Genomic DNA, 20125 nt, shown 5'->3' on the forward strand with positions numbered 1-20125 from the left:
AGATGTCTGGCTCTAGGTCGGTGATCACATTATTTGACTCACTGGAAAAGACTCTGATGCTGGGAAAGGTTGGGGGCGGGAGGAGAAGGGGACGACGGAGAATGAGATGGCTGGATGGCATCACCGACTCTGTGGACATGAGTTTGAGTGTACTCCGGGAGTTGGTGATGGACAGGGAGGCCTGGCGTGCTGTGATTCATGGGGTCGCGGAGAGTCGGACACGACTGAGCGACTGAACTGAACTGAACTGAACTGAACTCTGCATAGAAGTTAAATAAGCAGGTTGACAATATACAGGCTTGACTGTACTCCTTTCCTGATTTGGAACCAGTCTATTGTTTCATGTATGGATCTACCTGTTGCTTCATGACCTGCATACAGATTTCTCAGGAGGCAGGTAACGTGGTCTGGTAGTCCCATCTCTTGAATTTTCTAGTTTGTTGTGATCTACGTAGTCAGAGGCTTTGGTGTAATCAATAAAGCAGAAGTAGATTTTTTCTGGAATTCTCTTGCTTTTTCTATGATCCAACAGATGTTGGCAATTTGATCTCTGGTTCCTCTGCCTTTTCTAAATCCAGCTTGTACATTTGGAATTCTGTGGTTCACTTACTACTGAACCTTGGCTTGGAGAATTTTTAGCATTATTTTGCTAGCGTGTGAGATGAGTGCAATTGTATGGTAGTTTGAACATTCTTTGGCATTAACCTTCTTTGGGATTGAAATGAAACTGACCTTTTCCAGTCCTGTGGCCATTAAAATTTTTTTTTGAGTTTTCCAAATATGCTTGCATATTGAGTGCAACACTCCAACAGCATCATCTTTTAGGATTTGAAATAGCTTAACTGGAATTCCATCACCTCCACTAGCTTTGTTTGTAGTGATGCTTCCTAAGACCAACTTGACTTCCCATTCCAAGATGTCTGGCTCTAGGATAGTGATCACACCATTGTGATTATCTGGGTCATGAAGATCTTTTTTGTATAGTTTTTCTGTGTATTCTTCCCACCTCTTAGTATCTTCTGCTTCTGTTAGCTCCATACCATTTCTATCCTTTATTGTGCCCATCTTTGCATGAAATATTTCCTTGGTATCTCCAATTTTCTTGACGAGATCTCTAGTCTTTCCCATCCTATTGTTTTCCTCCATTTCTTTGCACTGATCACTGAGGAAGCCTTTCTTATCTCTCCTTGCTATTCTTTGGAATTCTGCATTCAAGTGGATATATCTTTCCTTTTCTCCTTTGCTTTTCACTTCACTTCTTTCTCAGCTATTTGTAAGTCCTCCTCCAGCAAGCATTTTGCCTTTTTGCATTTCTTTTTCTTCAGGATGGTCTTGATCACTGTCTCCTGTACAATGTCATGAACCTACATCCATAGCTCTTCAGGCACTCTATCAGATCAAATCCCTTGAATCTGTTTGTTACCTCTACTGTGTAATCATAAAGGATTTGATTTAGGTCATACCTGAATGGTCTAGTGGTTTTCCCTACTTTCTTCAATTCAAGTCTGAATTTGGCAATAAGGAGTTCATGATCTGAGCCACAGTTAGCTCCCAGTCTTGTTTTTGCTGACTCTACAGAGCGTCTCCATCTTTGGCTGCAAAGAATATAATCAGTCTGATTTTGGTATTGGCCATCTGGTGAGGTCCATGTGTAGAGTCTTCTCTTGTGTTGCTGGAAGAGGGTGTTTACTATGACCAGTGCATTATCTTGGCAAAACTCAGTTAGCCTTTGCCCTGCTTCATTTTGTACTCCACGGCCAAATTTGCCTGTTATTCCAGGTATCTCTTGACTTCCTACTTTTGCATTCCATTCCCCTATGATGAAAAGGACATCTTTTTTGGGTATTAGTTCTAGAAGGTCTTATAGGTCTGCAAAGAACTGTTCAATTTCAGCTTCTTCAGTCTTACTGGTTGAGGCATAGACTAGGATTACTATGATATTGAAGGGTTTGCCTTGGAAACAAACAGAGATCATTCTGTCATTTTTGAGATTGCACCCAAGTACTGCATTTTGGACTGTTTTGTTGACTATGAAGGCTACTCCATTTCTTCTAAGGGATTTTTGCCCACAGTAGTAGACATGATGGTCATCTTAATTAAATTTGCCCATTCCAGTTCATTTTAATCACTGATTCCTAAAATGTCATTGTTCACTCTTGCCATCTCCAGTGTGACCACTCCTAATTTACCTTGTTTCTTGGACCTAACATTCCAGGTTCCTATGTATTATTGCTCTTTATAGCATCGGACTTTCTTCCATCAATAGTCACATCCACAAGTGGGCATTTTTTTTGCTTTAGTTCCATCTCTTCATTCTTTATGGAGTTATTTCTCCACTGTTTTCCAGTAGCATATTGGGCGCCTACCGACCTGTGGAGACCACCTTTCAGTGTCTTATCTTTTTGCCTTTTCATACTAAGCATAGGATAACTTGTGGATTTCTGGCTTGGCTGTCTTATGTTGAAGTTAACTCAAAGACTAAAAATACAAGTGGAAAAGGAAATAAAATTTAGGATTGGTGTTTGCCATGATTATAGAGAATCCTGAAGGATATAGCAAGAAGGGATAGCAAATGAATAATTTTCTTCCCTTTCTACATTTAGGAAATAAAAGATACAGTTAGGAATTTTTAATTATATATATTATATATATATGTGTATATAATGCATAGCCAGAAATATATGTATAATACATAAACAAACACAAATATATGTATATCTAACATATGTATGTGTATATATCCACAAATACACGCAAAATAGCATGAATATTAAATCATATGATAAAAAATGGATATGTAGGTGATAACAAATAGAAATGATGGTTTAGAGTGTAATATCCCTAATCAAGAGAGATTTTGTAAAAGATGTTTCAGTTTTGAACATATTTGTCTACTTTGTTGAAAGTCTCTCTTTCATTATCACTTTCCCCTTCAGAGACAAGAATTTTATTGTTTTGTTTTAAAAAGCCAATTTTTTTGGTTTAGAAGAATAATGTGCATGCGTGCTAAGCTGCTTCAATCATTTCTGACTCTGTGCTACACTACGGACTGTAGCCCGCCAGGCTTCTCTGTTCTTGGAATTCTCCATCCGTGGAATTCTCCAGGCAAGACTACTGGAGTGGATTGCCATGCCCTCCTCCAGGGGTACTTCTCGACCCAGAAATTGAACCTGTGTATTCTGTGTCTCACTGCATTGGCAGGTGGATTCTTTACCCACTGAGCCACTTGGGAACCCCCAGAAGAATAAAATCTACTCATAGTAGAGAATCTGCAAAATATAGAAGAGAATGAAGGTGCTGTTTCTCATTATATAGACATTTTATTATGTCTGTTTGAATGAAAACCTCACTTTGTATCCAGGTTATAAGATTGAAAACAGGTTGAAAGGAGTGAGAGAAACTGTTGACTTTTGTAGAACATTCCAAGTATAGATGAGATTGCGAGTCTGCAATATGCATGTCCATGTGTTGGAGGTGGTGTTGGTGGCAGTTATATCAAGTTAACAATGACAGATTTTATCCTGTTAATATGAAAATAGAAAGTGTGAGTGTGTCCCAGATACATGACAGCATATTATTTTTGTTCAATGGAAATAGATGTTATGAAGAAATTGAATCAGAAGTAAACCTGACAAACAGTTTCACTATGTTATACACTGTGTAAAGATGCAAATTCTTTTTCTCTTTTTAGCTGTAACTTCAACTTCTCTAGGAAAATATAAATGTAATATATGTATATATTTTAAAGCAATAAATAACATATATCAAAGAAAGTAAATTTTAAAGATAAAAATCTGGTGTCCTAGATGCTTCTAGAACAAGTGATCTTATCTAGCCAAATTGTCTCCTGTTCCTTTTATTTGATGCCTGGAACATAAAAACGAAGGTGGAATCAGAAGTCAAGAGTTAACTAAAGTGACAGTAGAATCTGAAATTATGAAATTGACTGTGTCTTTCCTTCTCTCTGATATCCTTGGTAAAATTTCCAGGGGAGTTGCCATTTTCATCATTCTCATTTGGAGATTTGCAGACTAATGTGTGATCTATCTATACTATTTTCTCACTCTTCTTAAAGTCACTAATTTTTCAAGTTTTCAAATCTTAAGCCCCCCATGCTTATGATTTCAATGTAGTTCAAATCAATTCAATAGCATATCAGTCATGACTCAATCAGAGAAGCAGATGTATACATGTATATATGTATATATTCCTACTTTCCTTCGTCCTTTCTTTTTTTTCTCTCTTCCTTCATCCCTTTCTTCCTTTTTCTTTCTCTTCCTTTCTTCCCTTCCTTCTCATCTATTTATCCATCTATATATCTATAATCATCTACTTAATGTTTTCGGTTTTATTGTTGTTTTCAGATATTCAATTCACTTGCAGTGTGTTTTGGTATTATAAGTGGTTGGGGAGAATGGATCCAGGTTTAAAATATTAAGATTCCCATTTCCTCTTTATCCTATTACTAGAGTCAATAGTTTAGAGGGTATCCTGCCCACTGTTTTCTAAATTAGAACTTTTTGGGTCTATAATAGGTGCAGTTCCATCTTTTACTTTTTTATATGAAAAGACTCATGTTGTTTATCTTCTCTAATGTCTTTTTCTTTTCACCTTTCTTAGATTAGGTTCCTGGACACAGAGTCTGAGGTGTAGAATTGCCTGCAGAAGTTTCACTGGGGAGAGCCTTTAGGGGCTCCACCTACAACACAGTGAGTCAGGAAACACTGGGTGTTTCTGGATGAGACTGGCAGACTCAGTAGTGTAGATTGCCCTTCCCAATGTGTGTGGGCAACACCCAGTCCTTTGAGAATCTCAACAGAATAGTAAGACTGAAGGAATAGGAAATCTCCCCTTTTGCTTCCTACCTGCCTGCTTGAGCTAGTACCTGTTCTTTTCCTGTCTTTGGACTGGGATTTACATCTTCAGCTCTCATTCTCAGAGCTTTGGATTCAGATTGGAATTACATCACTGGCTTTCCTGTGCTTCCAGTTTGCAGGCTGCAGATCTTGGGACTTCTCAACATCATATAATGAGTTAATTCCTCACAATAAATCTTTCCATATACCTATATATATCTATATGTATATATACCTATATGTATTCTATTGGTTCTGTTTCTCTGGAGAACCCCTGACTAGTACATTTAGGCAAAAGTGGATATTTATTGGCTAATGTAACTTGAAAGTCTGTGGATAGCTGGAGGGAGGGATTCAGATGATGTCACTTGGTTCTTGTCTCTCTCCATCTTTCTGCTTGGCTCTTAGCTGAGTCAGCTCTAACTTCAGACAAGCCCTCATGATGACTGGGGGTTCTGCCAGCAAACCCAGACTTACTTCCTTTTCATGAAAAACCCAAGATATAGGGCTTCTTTTCACTAACAGCTTCTGGAACACATCTGGGCCTGAATCTCACTGGCTAAAGGATAGGCTACAGTGATTACCTGGCTCAGGACCTGTGTTCATCCTTGAAGCATGTGATGTACCTACATGACCCAAGAGTCAGAAAAGCAGGCTTTATCGAGGTAATTTGGGGTGTGAGAGGCAAAGAAGAGGAAAAGTATACTAGGAACATCCAATAAAAAGAACAAAAGACTTCTAAAGAGAGCCAGGCTATATATTTCTATTTTCAGTTAATTTTTAAAATTCCCTGCTACATCCTTGGGACCTGTATTAAATGCTGGAACATAGAGAAGAACAAGATAGAGACCCTGGTTTCAAAGAACTTGTATTCTAGTGGGGGAGGAAAAGAAAAATAAACAGATAAATACGCAACCTGTTGTCTCAATTATCAATTTATTGTCTCTCCAAATTCTCCCTTCTTTGCCTAGGTTTAGAAAGCTAAAGCTGGACACTGTGAACATTTCTTGTTTTCCAGCTTCAAAATGTTAAACTTTATTAATACACGTCACAGGGCAATATGATAAGGCAGGATGATATTTCCTTTCAGAGTTCCTGTCATCCATTATTATTATTCTATGAGAAAGCCCAGCAGTTCCTACAGATGAGTTCTAGCTGCATCCTTAGGTCAAGCTGTCCCCACCATGGCCACTTCTCATGGGTTCCGGTCTGTCCATTCTCCAGCAATGGCAGCAGCACAGGCCTGGCCATACCCTCTGACAAGAGCAGACTTCTAAAGACCAGTAATAGCTCATGCTGCTGCTGCTGCTAAGTCACTTCAGTCGTGTCTGACTCTGTGTGACCCCATAGTCGGAAACCCACCAGGCTCCCCCGTCCCTGGGATTCTCCAGGCAAGAACACTGGAGTGGGTAGTAATAGCTCATACCCATTGGTAAATTTTCCTGGCTACAGATAGGCTACATGTTCCTCTGGTAGCCATGCCCTTTCTGAAAAGGACTGAATCCCATCCCAGCCCTAAGAAGGGGGAAGCCCTCTTAGCCTTTAGCTCTGAAAGTGTTTCAGCCTAGAAGTAGTCGCTATCTTTTTGCATAGGCTGTATCTAGAATCCTCAGGGTCCTCGTTTACCCCTTTTATTAGTTAACTGTCTCTTACTAGTTTAAAAATTCTTTATATTAAAATTCTCTTCTTTAAATACATGGTGTTGTTTCTGTCTCTTGACTGGGCACTGACTAACATACAGGTCACGTAGTGATAAGCACTAGAAAGGAATGAGTTCTAAAGGAAGAAAAGAATTGTTCTGGCTAGGGTCATCAGGGAAGGAGTTTGAGGCCTGAAAAGAGTAAGGATATGAAAATTGTAGAGCAGAGTGTTTTAGAGAACCACCAGCACACGCAAAGACTCCAAGGTAGAACTGAGCCTGGCATGTTCAATGAAGAGCAGAATTTTGGTGCAACAGCTGGTGATGGTGTGAGTGGGAGTGGTGGGAAATGAGGTCAGAAAAGCAGTCAGGAGCCAGACTATGGAGGGCTTGTAGCGTCATGGTGAAAAGTTTGGATTCTGTTCTACAAGCAATATGAAGCCACTGGAGGGTTTTGAGCAGAGAAGTAACTTGACCTGACATGTTTTTAAGAATCCTCTCTGGCTTCTGCGCAAAAGAATCAACTGTGGTAGGCAATGGGGCTATTAAAATAATTCATGTAAAATGATGGAAGTTTAGACTAAGTGAAGACATAGAGGTAGTGGGAAGTGCTTATTTTTTGGACATATTTGAAGGTAGACGTAATTCTCCTGGTAGACTGAGAAATGAAGTTGCCTGTAACTGAGATGGGGAATGTGAGAAGGAGCATGTTTGGGATTTTTCTGGGTCAACTATTTAGTTTGAGAGAGTTTTAACATACATTAAGTTTGAGAAGTCTACTAGAATTCTAAATGGAGCTACTGAGTGGGACATTTGGTATACAGTTGGGAATTCAAAGGAAAGTTAGAGACCAGAGAGGTACATTTGGTTATCATTAGTATATAGACAGTAATTTTATATGATGGAAATCCTAATGCAGTGAGGATAAGTAGGTAAGAAAAGTCTGAGAATAGAGCCCTGGATCAATGAATATTAGGAGCTTGGCAATAGGAAGAAAAACCAGCAAAGAAATGAATGGAAGTGCCTGATAAGCAAGGAGGTGAATCAAAAGAAAACATTGTTCTGAAAGCGAGGAGAGTATTTCAAGGAAAAAAAGGTAAAAATTCTATGTATGCAGGGTTTCTTGGCAGAGTAAGACAGAATTTGTGGTTTGATCAGAGGACCTAGCAAGATGAGGTCAATGGTGACCTTGACAAAAGCTGTCTTGGTGGACAGGTAGGGACAAAAGTCTGACTGAACTGGGTTCAAGAGAAAAGTAGGAAACTGAAGTCGCTCAGTTGTGCCCATCTCTTTGTGACTCCATGGACTGTAGCCTACCAGGCTCCTCTGTCCAAGGGATTTTCCAGGCAAAAGTACTGGAGTGGATTGCCATTTCCTTCTCCAAGGGATCTTCCCAACACAGGGATTGAACCCAGGTCTCCTGCGTTGCAGGCAGATTGTTTACATCTGAGCCACCAGGGAAGCCCAAGAGAGAGGTGAGGAGAGGAAGCATAGCTATTTCACAGGCATACTGCTGTAGAGGGAAAGAGAAAAGTGAAACAATTGTTGGATAGGTGTGTTTGATCAAGAGAGATTGTGCAAGTATGCATTCACAGCAAGGGTCCACTCAGAGGGAAAACTGAAGATGCAGGAGAGAGAGAGTAAATGCTGGTTAGACCAATATCCTTTCTAAGATGAGAGGGCTAAATCCTATGCATAACTGGTGTGCATGACCCTTGACAGAAGCAGACAGTTTCTCTGCAGACATGGCAGATTACAGACATCTGTACTAAATGCTCTTTTGATAACTTTTATTTCCTTAGAAAAATAAGAGCAAGGCTTTTACTTAAGATTAAGGAGTGGGGAACAGTGGTTTGAGGTTTGAGTGAATATAATGTGAAAAATATTATCTGGGTAAAGGGGAGAATGAATTGCTAGAGAAATATATAGAATTCAGGACAATGAATGTGTCAAAACAAGACAGCACATTTTACTAAGTAAAATCATTTCCAGGAAAGCTGGAAATATCTCTTCCCTTGAGAGTCCCTTGGACTGCAAGGAGATCCAACCAGTCCATTCTAAAGGAGATCAGTCCTGGGTGTTCATTGGAAGGACTGATGCTAAACTCCAATATTTTGGCCACCTCATGCGACGAGTTGATTCACTGGAAAAGACTCTGATGCTGGGAGGGATTGGGGGCTGGAGGAGAAGGGGACGACAGAGAATGAGATGGCTGGATGGCATCGTCAACTTGATGGACATGAGTTTGAGTGAACTCCGGGAGTTGGTGATGGACAGGGAGGCCTGGCATGCTGTGATTCATGGGGTCGCAAAGAGTCGGACACGTCTGAGCGACTGAACTGAACTGAACTGATGCTGCCTATTTAATCCTTGAAATATGCACATCACAAAACCTGTCTCAACAGTAAAGGCCCAAACCATAGTCATTCCACCATTTAAAGTTCTGCCTATCATCTACCTACGGGGAGAGAGAACTGGGACCAAGGCAGATAGCTGACACAGGTACACTTGATGAATTAGAAAGATAGAGGGACCCAGGAGGTTGTAAAAACTTTTTTCAGAATTTGATGTTTAGGTTTCTTGGGTAAATAGAACAATAGGTATTTGAAACTCAGATGGCTTTTGTTCCCAATCTAAAAGAATCTGTGTTTGAGACTGGCTTTTCAGATTTAGCAGTTTGTAAACTTATTCTGAAGTCTTAAGGATAGGCAGTCTTGTAAGTGGATGGAACCTAATTTATTCAAGCCATTTCTGTATCCCAAATAGGTTAGTATGTTCCAACTGGCAGGAGAAAGTAATATTTGTTGAAATAGTTTTTCCCCCCTATGTTGGAACAGGCTTTTTTACAATAAAAATATCAAGTCATTGAATCCTTAAATCAGCTTAACCAGTTAGGTATTTGTGGTAGAGATCTTTTGGTTTCTCATCATACTTTTTCTACTGGGAGCTTCACTATCATTTATGATTTTGATCGCATGCTGTCTGCTAGCGTCCTAAGTGTGTGATGCAGCTGATTAATCAGCATTATATTTTCTCCTTGAATGGGCCAATAGTGTCTTCTCTAGGAGTTGATATGTGAGTGGGTACTGGGAGAGACAAAGAGACACGGTTTGTATTTATTCATGAATTAACTCAATAAATATTAGTATTTACTATATTTCAAACACTCTTCTAGGTTTTGGGGATAAGAAAGTGGGCAAATCAGTCTCTCTTCCCAGGAAACTTTCCTTCTTCTGAGATCGAGCACAGAAAGAATCATTATTCAGGAGGTACCACTTGCTGTGAGCTTCTCCTGTGTCTCAACAATAAAGAATACGCCCGCAATGCAGGAGATGCAGGAGGCCTGGGTTTGATTCCTGGGTCAGGAAGATGCCCTGAAGAAGGCAATGGCTACCTACTATAATATTCTTGCCTGGAGATTCTTATGGATAGATGTGCCTGGTGGGCTACAGTCCATGGAGTTGCAAAGAGTCAGACATAACTGAAGCGACTTAGCACACACACACACCACTTGCTATTGTTTGCTTGTTCCGCCGAATCTACCTGAGAGTGCAGCTAGCAGAGAGGAAAACTGCACTGAGACTGAAAAACATACAACACTCACATGTCAATCTTGCATACTCATGAAGCCAGACTTCACAGTAAATATAGTCCTCGACCTTTAGGTTGCTTTTATTTTTTCTATTTATCCTTAAGCCAATTTGAGTTGAATTTCTACTTATACTGTACAAATTTTTAAATAAATGCCTGTGAATAGCCTAAAACCCTACAAGGTGTGGAGAGGGTACAGAGGAGAAGAAAAGACATAAGGTCTTAGCTGTATGGAATCTTTTAATGGGGAAGGCAGATAATAAATACATGACTAATAAAATTTCAGATGCTCAGAGGGTAAAGTGTCTGCCTGCAAGGCAGGAGACCTGGGTTCGATCCCTGGGTCAGGAAGATCCCCTGGAGAAGGAAATGGCAACTCACTCCAGTACTCTTGCCTGGAAAATCCCATGGACAGAGAAGCCTGGTAGACTACAGTCCATGGGATCGCAAACAGTCAGACACGACTGAGTGACTTCACTTCAATAAGTGTTTTGAAAAGATTTAGAAAGGCTAATGGAGTAAAAAGTAAATGTGTGTTTGTGGAAGAGGGTGGAGACAACTTTATTCAAAATGTCAAAGAAAGTCTCTCTAAGGAATTGCCATTTGAGCTGAGATCTGGATTGTCAGGGAGCCAGCCATGTGAAAATATGGGGCGTGAGTTTCCCAGTAGGGGAAAATATAAGTACATTGTCTCTGAAATCCAGATACACTTGTTATACTAAACTTCAGAAAGAAAGTCACAATGAACAAGGTGGGTGGGGAAGATCAATTTCATGTAGGCTCTCTTAGAATTTGCTAAGGATTCTGGATTTTATTATAATTGCAATTCAAAACCATTGATACTTTTGTAGTAGAAGCATAAACTCAGTTGTTTTATATTCCAAAAAATATTCACATCGTTACATGAAGAACAAACTATAGTGGGACAAGAGGAAAAGCAGAAGGGAGACTAGTTCAGTTCAGTTCAGTTCAGTCGCTCAGTCAAGTCCGACTCTTTGCGACCCCATGAATCACAGCATGCCAGGCCTCCCTGTCCATCACCAACTCCCGGAGTTCACCCAAACTCATGTGCATCGAGTCGGTGATGCCATCCAGCCATCTCATTCTCTGTCGTCCCTGTCTCCTCCTGCCCCCAATCCCGCCCAGCATCAGAGTCTTCTCCAGTGAGTCAACTCGTCGCATGAGGTGGCCAAAGTAATGGAGTTTCAGTGGCCAGCTTGAACTAGGGTGGTTGCAGTAAAGACGGAGGAATTGGTGGGATCAGGATACATTCGTGGAGCAAGTAGGACCTCCTGATAGATTGATTAGACACATGAATGGAGAGTGGGAGAGATGAAGAGTGGGAACAGAAGGTCAAGGAAAAAATACGGCTGCCTCCTAGGACTTTGGCATAATCAGCTGGGTGAAAAGTTGTGAGACTAAAGGAGACGGAGATGATCTGCGGAGGAAAAGTTTGACAGGATTGATAATGGGATGAATGGGTAGATGTCACAATTTCAATACGAAGTGTTAAGTGCGAAATTCTTCTTACGTACAGCAGAGCTGATGGTGAGTAGACTGTTAGATTTGCCAGTATGGAGTTTAGAAAAGTCATATAGCCTGAAGATATAAACATGCATTCTATTTGAAGCCACAGGATATGATGAGATCTCCCAGTAGAGGAATGAAGATGGAGCTCTTGGATGAGCCAACATTTACAATTCAGGCAGAAAAAGAGGTGTCTCCAGAGATTAAAAAGTAATCTCTACTGAGGTCATAGAAAGTCCAAATGATTACGATATTAAAGAAGTCAAGAAGGAAGTATTTAATAAGGAAAGAATGTGTTCAGCCACGCCTGCTGGAGACCAGCTATTGAGAGTCCTGTAAGGTGAGCACTGAGAACTGAATACTGGTTGACTAAGTTGATCTTGAAAAAGAGAAGCTTCAGTGAATATTGAGAGACAGGAGCTTCCATGCAGTGCACTGAAGAAGTTGGGGAAAGCAGGACCTGGAGACAGAGTATGAATGATTCTTTCAGAAGAGCAGAGAAACGAGGCAGTTGTCAGAAAGGAATATGGAGTTAACAAAAGGTCACTTGCAACCACACGTCCTGACTAATACTATGCTATCCTCATCACACGCATGACAAACTGGGAACTGCTGAGTGTATGTAGCCTGCTCAGTGACACACTGCTAGTATGCAGCAGTACTACAGTTTAAAATCAGATCTTTTCTTGCTAAAACTCATACTTTTTCATGCTATATGTCAGGCTTTGCTGTTTACACTGTGTACAGTTATATAGTTGTTCAGTTGATAAGTTGCGTCTGACTCTGTGACCCCATGGACTGCAGCATGCCAGGCTTCCCTGTCCTCCACTATCTCCCAGAGTTTGCTTACATTTGTGCCCACTGAGTTGGTGATGCTATCTAACCATCTCATCCTCTGCTGTCCTATTCTCCTTTGGCCTTCAGTCTTTCCCAGCATCAGGGTCTTTTCCAGTGAGTTGGCTCTTTGCATCAGGTGGCCAAAGTATTGGATCTACAGCCTCAGAAGCAGTCCTTCTAATGAGTATTCAGCATTGACTTCCTTTAGGATTGACTGGTTTGATCTCCTTGCTGTCCAAGGGACTCTCAAGAGTCTTCTCCAGCACCACAATTTGAAAGCATCAATTCTTCAGCACCAAGCGTTCTTTATCGATCAATTCTAATATCTGTATGTGACTACTGGAAAAACCATAGCTCTAACTATATGGACTTTTGTCAGCAAAGTGATGATTCTGCTTTTTAATATGCTGTCGTAGCTTTCCTTCCAAGGAGCAAATGTGTTTTAATTTCATGGCTGCAGTCATCATCCACAGGGACTTTGGAGTCCAAGAAAATAAAATTTGTTGTTTCCACTTTTCCCATTTGCAATGAAGTGCTGGGGCTTGATGCCATGATCTTAGTTTTTTTAATGTTGAGTTTCAAGCCAGCTTTTTCACTCTCCTCTTTCACCCTCATCAAGAGGCTCTATGGTTCCTTGTCACTTTCGGCTATTAGAGTGGTATCATCTGCATATCTGAGGTTGTTGTTATTTCTCCTAGCAATCTTGATTCCAGCTTGTGAGTCATCCAGCCCAGCATTTCATATGAAGTACTCTGCGTATAAGTTAACTAAGCAGGGTGACCATATACAACCTTGTGGTACACCTCTCCCAATTTGAAACCAGTCATTTGTTCCAAGTCTGATTGTAACTGATGCTTCTTGACTTGAATACAGGTTTCTCAGGATACAGGTAAGGTGGTCTGATACTCCCATTTCTTTAAGGATTTTCCAGTTTGTTGTGATCCACACAGTCAAAGGCTTTAGCGTAGTCAATGAAGCAGACGTTTTTCTGGAACACCCTTGGTTTCCCCATGATCTAACGAATGTTGGCAATTTGATCTCTGGTTCCTCTGCCTTTTCTAGATCTAGGTTGTACATCTGGAAGCTGTCAATTCATGAACTGCTGAAGCCTAGCTTGAAGGATTTTGAGCATAACCTTGCTAGCATGTGAAATGAGTGCAGTTATAGGGCAGTTTGAACATTCTTTGTCATTGCCCTTCTTAGGGACTGGAATGAAACCTGATCTTTTCTAGTCCTGTGGCTATTGCTAAGCTTTTCAAACATGCTGACATACTGAGTGCAACACTTTAACAGCATCATCTTTTAGGATTTGAGATACCTCTGCTGGAATTTCATTACCTCTGCTAGCTTGGTTCATAATACTACTTCCGAAGGCCCACTTGACCTTACATTCCAGGATATCTGGCTCTAGGTGAGTGACCACACATTCATAGTTATCTGGGTGTTTAAGACCTTTTTTGTGTAGTTCTTTTGTATATTCTTGCCACTTCTTAATCTCTTCTGCTTCTGTTAGATCTTTACCGTTTCTGCCCTTTATCATGCCCATCCTTGCATGAAATGTTCCCTTGATATAGCCAATTTTCTTGAGGGGATCTCTAGTCTTTCTCATTCTATTGTTTTCCTATATTTCTTTCTATTGTTCATTTATGAAGACATTCTTGTCTCTACTTGCTATTCTCTGGAACTCTGCATTCGGATGGTACACCTTTCCTCCTCTCCTTTGTCTTTTGCTTTTCTTCTTTCCTCAGCTATTTGTGAAGTGCCTCAGACAACCACTTTGCCTTCCTGATCTTGGGGATAGTTTTGGTCACCACCTTCCTTACAATGTTATAAACCTCTGTCCATAGGTCTTCAGGCATTCTGTCTACCAGATCTAATCTCTTGAATCTATTTGTCACCTCCACTGTATAATCATAAGGGATTTGGTTTAGGTCATACCTGAATAGCCTAGTGGTTTTTCCTATCTTTTTCTACTTAAGCCTGAATTTTGCAATCAGGGGGTCAGGATCTGAGCCACAGTCAACTCCAGGTATTGTTTTTACTAATTGTATAGAGCATCTCCATGTCTGGCTGCAAAAATACAATCAATCTGATTTCAGTATTGACCATCTATTGATGTCTATGTATAGAGGTGTCTCTTGGGTTGTTGGAAAAGAGTGTTTGCTATGACCAGTGTGTTCTCTTGAAAAAACTCTTTTAGCCTTTGCCCTGCTTCATTTTGTACTCCAAGGCCAAACCTGATATTATTTTGGGGTATCTCTTGCTTCCTACTTTTGCATTTTAATCCTCAATGATGAAAAAGACATCTTTTTTGGTGTTAGTTCTAGAAGGTGTTGTAGGTGTTCATACAACTGGTCAGCTTCAGGTTTTTCAGCATCAGTGAAAAATCAGTGGTTGGGCCATGGACTTGGAATACTGTGATGTTGAACAGTTTGCCTTGGAAATGAACTGAGATCGTTCTGTTTTTGAGGTTGCACCCATGTACTGCCTTTAGGATTCTTTTGTTGACTATCAGGACTACTCCATTTCTTCTAATGGATTCTTGCCCACAGTAGTAGATACAATGTTCAACTGAATTAAATTTGCCCATTCCTGTCCATTTCAGTCCAGTGATTCCTAAGATGTTAATGTTCACTCTTACCGTCTCTTACTTGACCATGCCCAATTTACCGTGATTCATGGATGTAACATTCCAGCTTCCTTTGTGATATTGTTCTTTACAGCATCAGACTTTACTTTCACTACCACACAAAATCACAACTGAGTGTCATTTCTGCTTTGGCCGAGCTGCTTCATTCTCTTTGGAGCTATTAGTAATTGCCCTCTACTCTTCTACATAGCGGAGAAGGCAATGGCAACCCACTCCAGTACTCTTGCCTGGAGAATCCCAGGGACGGGGGAACCTAGTGGGCTGCTGTCTATGGGGTCACACAGAGTTGGACACGACTGCAGCTTCTGCATAGCAATATTTAGAAACAGATATGGAACAATGGACTGGTTCCAATTTGGGAAAGGAGTATGTTAAGGCTATATATTGTCACCCTGCTTATTTAACTTATATGCAGAATACATCATGCGAAATGCCAGGCTGGATGAAGCACAAGCTGGAATTAAGATTGCAGGGAGAAATATCAATAATGTCAGGTATGCAGATGACACCACCCTTATGGCAGAAAGTGAAGAGGAACTAAAGAGCCTCTTGATGAAACTGAAAGAGGAGAGTGAAAAAGCTGGCTAAAAGCTCAACATTCAAAAAACTATGATCATGGCATCTGTCCCGTCACTTCATGACAAATAGATGGGGAAACAATGGAAACAGTGACAGACTTTATTATCTTGGGCTCCAAAATCACTGTAGATGGTGACTGCAGCCACGAAATTAAAAAACGCTGTCCTTGGAAGAAAAGCTATGAACCACCTGGACAGCATGTTAAAAAGCAGAGACATTACTTTGCTGACAAAGTTTTGTATAGTCAAAGTTTGGTTTTTCCAGTAGTCATGTATGGATGTGAGAGTTGGACCAAAAAGAATGCTGAGCACCGAAGAATTGATGCTTTTGAACTGTGGTCTTGGAGAAGACTCTTGAGAGTCCCTTGGACTGCAAGGAGATCCAACCAGTCCATCCTAAAGGAAATCAGTCCTGACTATTCATTGGAAGGACTGATGCTGAAGCTGAAACTCCAATGCTTTGGCCACCTCATGCGAAGATTTGACTCATTGGAAAAGACCCTGATGCTGGGAGGGTTTGGGAGCAGGAAGAAAAGGGGACGACAGAGGATGAGATGGTTGAATGGCATCACTGACTCAATGGACATGAGTTTGAGCAAGCTCTGGAAGTTGGTGATGGACAAGGAAGTCTGGTGTTCTGCCAGACACAAAGGATCACAAAGAGTTGGACACGACTGAGCGACTGAACTGAACTTTTCCATAGCATATTGGACATCTTTAGACTCCAATAAGCCTGTCTGAAGGGATACAAACATTAGGGTAACATATATTACGTCTATGATAGTGTATTTATTAGTAATTTTTCTATTATCTGTAGTCTCATCTGGGGAAGGACCCCAATCTTACTCTTTATCAAATCCAGCAAGCATTGGCTCACATTAGACAGCTAGAAATATTGATTAGATACTGTGTAGAGTATCTAGCACAAATAGGTAGTAATAATATTTTCAATACATAATATATCAGTGTATTATTATTCTGACTTCAAGAGACCAGTACACTTTCACCATGTGCTCATTATATGTGCCATCCACATAAGGTAGAAATATGACAGCAAATGACGCTTATCATTAGAGTCTGGAGCATTATGATGTTAATGATTTTGCTGCTAATGAAAAGTTTTAAAACTTAGAATTATTTATATTACTATCTACTCAAGTCACAAAGATCAAAAGTAATCAGTACTCAACTGTTGCATAAAACAAGTGAATTTTTTCCCCCAAGATTGTTCAAAGCTATAAGTTTACCTACTCTCTAAAATTTTAGTGTTCTTAATTGTCAGCATTATTTGATAGTACAGGTTTACATCCAAGCAAGAATTCATGGGACAGTCCTCTCATGATTCACTGTACAGTCACAGGTCATTTGCATTTATATTTTGAAGTTCTTCATTAATGTCTAAACTTTAAATTCAGTGTCCAGTGTGCCTGTTTCCTGAGATACATTTTCTCCTTCTTATATCATTAATTTGAATATTTATGACTTTTCCATTGTATCATTCCTTTACATTACTTGGATGTAAGCAGCTGACCTTGAATTTTTCAGATACTCTTAACTGTCATACAGAGTTTTGACAGAATTACTAGCTGCTATTGCCGCCGGGCCCGGGCGCAACGAACCACGCAAAGAGGTGCGGCCGTGAGGAGCTACCCCACGCCTGAGGCCAGGGCCGGCGGCCGAGAGGAGCTACCCCACGTCCAACAGGCGGTGGCTGCGCGGCCGCAGGAGGGCCGAGAGGAGCTACTCCGCGTTCAAGGTCAGGAGGGGCGGCCTTGAGGAGATACCCCTCGTCCAAGGTAAGGTACAGCGGCTGCACTTTGCTGGAGCGGCTGTGAAGAGATCTTCCACGACCGAGGTAAGAGAAACCCAAATAAGACGGTAGGTATTGCTAGGGGGCACCAGAGGGCAGACAAACTGAAATCATAATCACAGGAAACTAGCTGATCTAATCACATGGACCACAGCCGAATGTGGTCCCCTGGAGAAGGGAATGGCAAACCACTTCAGTATACTTGCCTTGTGAACCCCATGAACAGTAACAAAGGGCAAAATGATAGGATACTGAATGAGGAATTCCCCAGGTCAGTAGGTGCCCAGTATGCTACTGGAGCTCAGTGGAGGAATAACTATAGAAGGAATAAAGGGATGGAGCAAAAGCAAAACCAATACCCAGTTGTGGATGTGACCAATGATAGAAACAAGGTCCGGTGCTGTAAAGAGCAATATTGCATAGGAACCTGGAATGTTAGGTCCATGAATCAAGGCAAATTGGAAGTGGTCAAACAGGAGATGGCAAGAGTGAACGTCGACATTCTAGGAATCAGTGAATTAAAATGGACTGGAATGGGTGAATTTAACTCGGATGACCATTATATCTACTACTGTGGGCAGGAATCCCTTAGAAGAAATGGAGTAGCCATCATGGTCAACAAAAGAGTCCGAAATGCAGTACTTGGATGCAATCTTAAAAATGACAGGATGATTTCTGTTCGTTTCCAAGGCAAACCATTCAATATTACAGTAATCCAGGCCTATGCCCCAACCAGTAATGCTGAAGAAGCCGAAGTTAATCGGTTCTATGAAGATCTACAAGACCTTTTAGAACTAACACCCAAAAAAGATGTCCTTTTCATTCTAGGGGACTGGAATGCAAAAGTAGGAAGTCAAGAAACACCTGGAGTAACTGGCAAATTTGGCCTTGGAAAACGGAATGAAGCAGGGCAAAGGCTAATAGAGTTTTGTCAAGAGAATGCACTGGTCATAGCAAACACCCTCTTCCAACAACACAAGAGAAGACTCTACACATGGACATCACCAGATGGTCAACACCGAAATCAGATTGATTATATTCTTTGCAACCAAAGATGGAGAAGCTGTATACAGTTAGCGAAAACAAGACCAGGAGCTGACTGTGGCTCAGATCATGAACTCCTTATTGCGAAGTTCAGACTTAAATTGAAGAAAGTCGGGAAAACCACTAGACCATTCAGATATGACCTCAATCAAATCCCTTATGATTATGCAGTGGAAGTGAGAAATAGATTTAAGGGACTAGATCTGATTGATCGAGTGCCTGATGAACTCTGGACGGAGGTTCGTGACATTGTACAGGAGACAGGAACCAAGACCATCCCCATGGAAAAGAAATGCAAAAGAGCGAAATGGCTGTCTGAGGAGGCCTTACAAATAGCTGTAAAAAGAAGAGAGGCGAAAAGCAAAGGAGAAAAGGAAAGATATAAGCATCTGAATGCAGAGTTCCAAAGAATAGCAAGGAGAGATAAGAAAGACTTCCTCAGTGATCAATGCAAAGAAATAGAGGAAAACAACAGAATAGGAAAAACAAGAGACCTCTTCAAGAAAATTAGAGATTCCGAGGGAACTTTTCATGCAAAGATGGGCTCGATAAAGGACAGAAATGGTATGGACCTAACAGAAGCAGAAGATATTAAGAAGAGGTGGCAGGAATACACAGAAGAACTGTACAAAAAAGATCTTCACGACCAAGATAGTCACGATAATGTGATCACTGACCTAGAGCCAGACATCTTGGAATGTGAAGTCAAGTGGGCCTTAGAAAGCATCACTACGAACAAAGCTAGTGGAGGTGATGGAATTCCAGTTGAGCTATTTCAAGTCTTGAAAGATGATGCTGTGAAAGTGCTGCACTCAATATGCCAGCAGATTTGGAAAACTCAGCAGTGGCCACAGGACTGGAAGAGGTCAGTCTTCATTCCAATCCCAAAGAAAGGGAATGCCAAAGAATGCTCAAACTACCGCACAATTGCACTCATCTCACACGCTAGTAAAGTCATGCTCAAAATTCTCCAAGCCAGGCTTCAGCAGTATGTAAACCGTGAACTCCCAGATGTTCAAGCAGGTTTTAGAAAAGGCAGAGGCACCAGAGATCAAATTGCCAACATCCGCTGGATCATGGAGAAAGCAAGAGAGTTTCAGAAAAACATCTATTTCTGCTTCATTGACTATGCCAAAGCCTTTGACTGTGTGGATCACAATAAACTGTGGAACATTCTGAAAGAGATGGGAATCCCAGACCACCTGACCTGCCTCTTGAGAAACCTGTATGCAGGTCAGGAAGCAACTGTTAGAACCAGTCATGGAACAACAGACTGGTTCCAAATAGGAAAAGGTGTACGTCAAGGTTGTATATTGTCACCTTGCTTATTTAACTTATATGCAGAGTACATCATGAGGAACGCTGGGCTGGAAGAAGCACAAGCTGGAATCAAGATTGCTGGGAGAAATATCAATAACCTCAGATATGCAGATGACACTACCCTTATGGCAGAAAGTGAAGAGGAACTCAAAAGCCTCTTGATGAAAGTGAAAGAGGAGAGTGAAAAGGTTGGCTTGAAGCTCAACATTCAGAAAACAAAGATCATGGCATCTGGTCCCATCACTTCATGGGAAATAGATGGAAAAACAGTGG

This window comes from Moschus berezovskii, chromosome 8, assembly GCF_049115385.1.
Source record: "Moschus berezovskii isolate FMDL1 chromosome 8, NW_MosBer_1.0, whole genome shotgun sequence".
Lineage (NCBI taxonomy): Eukaryota > Metazoa > Chordata > Mammalia > Artiodactyla > Moschidae > Moschus > Moschus berezovskii.